Raw genomic sequence first — 1,227 nt, 5'->3', positions numbered from 1 at the left:
TGGTTAAATAATTTTTTTATTATAAGGAATTAAACTGCTTTACGTGTCGTTTTTTTTCATGTATTGTTGAAAAAAATAATTGTATGGTGTATAAATTGTCTCTTGTATCAGTCAGCATCCGACCTATATCCACCTAAGTGTTCATCAATCTGTAGATGTCAGTAGGATTTATAATAAACTTGTATTTAAAAAAACGAATGTGTCTTAAGTTTCTTCGACAGTACCAGTGCCGCCTTATTGACACTAACTAAAGGCTATAATGTACTGCAGTGATTGTGGGGCTATGGCGGGTTTGGGTATTGTCTACGACTTAGGGCGTCTTGATACTGAAATGCATCAAATTGCGAAATAATACAAGTATCATGATTACAGCAGGGAAGAAGGGACTCCTTGTATCATTCAGTGCTGCTGTTTTCTGGCAAAGAAGGGACTCCTTGTATCATTTATCGCTATGATGCACTTCGGTGTCCTGCCGGCCGAAGTCATAGACCATAGCCAAACCTGCCATAACCTACAATCAGTGCAGTACAGCAACGCCCCGGAAGAAGCCGAGGTTGGTGAAACCCAAGGTCGGGCGAGCATGTGTAGCTGGCGTCATCTGTATTATTTGATATGCTCAATTTTAAAGTATTTTTTGTGAATATATTTTAATAAAAGACACCCATTTTTAAGAACGTACGCAATTTGTGCAAATATTTTCAGTCTGCTATGATAAATGGTGGAATCGAGGGAGGAAAACCGCACTAAGGAGGTTCTGAATGGTGGCCTATTCCCGTTGGAAGTCGCTGGCTTGTACAAATTGAGTGAAGAAATATTCTTCTTTTTTGGAGTAAAAAGCGGGGAAATATCTTAAAATGAGGAACAACTACAATATTCGGAGCTCTGGTCAGAGTGTAAAACTATTTTTATCTCTCTTTATAACTGCAGTACAGTGTAGCCTATAGTTTCTTGTTTAAAACACAGAGGTCAATGAGGTCCCGTACAAAGTGGTCTATGAAATCTGTCCATCATTAAACAGACCTTAGGATGTTGCCTGGATGGTACCCATATACTTAACCCACATATGGGAATCATGGCTTTTCTATGGGGAAACCACTAGTTTTCTACAGGAGAGGTCAAGGGAGAATGGATCATGGAATCAATGGCTGAGACGTGGTCAGGAGACGGACTAAAGCCAGGACAGGCTTTCTAGACACAAGTAGCTGCAGGGCAATAGGTCTTTTTAAT

This window comes from Engystomops pustulosus, chromosome 7, assembly GCF_040894005.1.
Source record: "Engystomops pustulosus chromosome 7, aEngPut4.maternal, whole genome shotgun sequence".
In the NCBI taxonomy this organism is placed as follows: domain Eukaryota; kingdom Metazoa; phylum Chordata; class Amphibia; order Anura; family Leptodactylidae; genus Engystomops; species Engystomops pustulosus.
The sequence above is the reverse complement of the archived record's forward strand: the minus strand, read 5'-3'. Positions refer to the sequence as shown.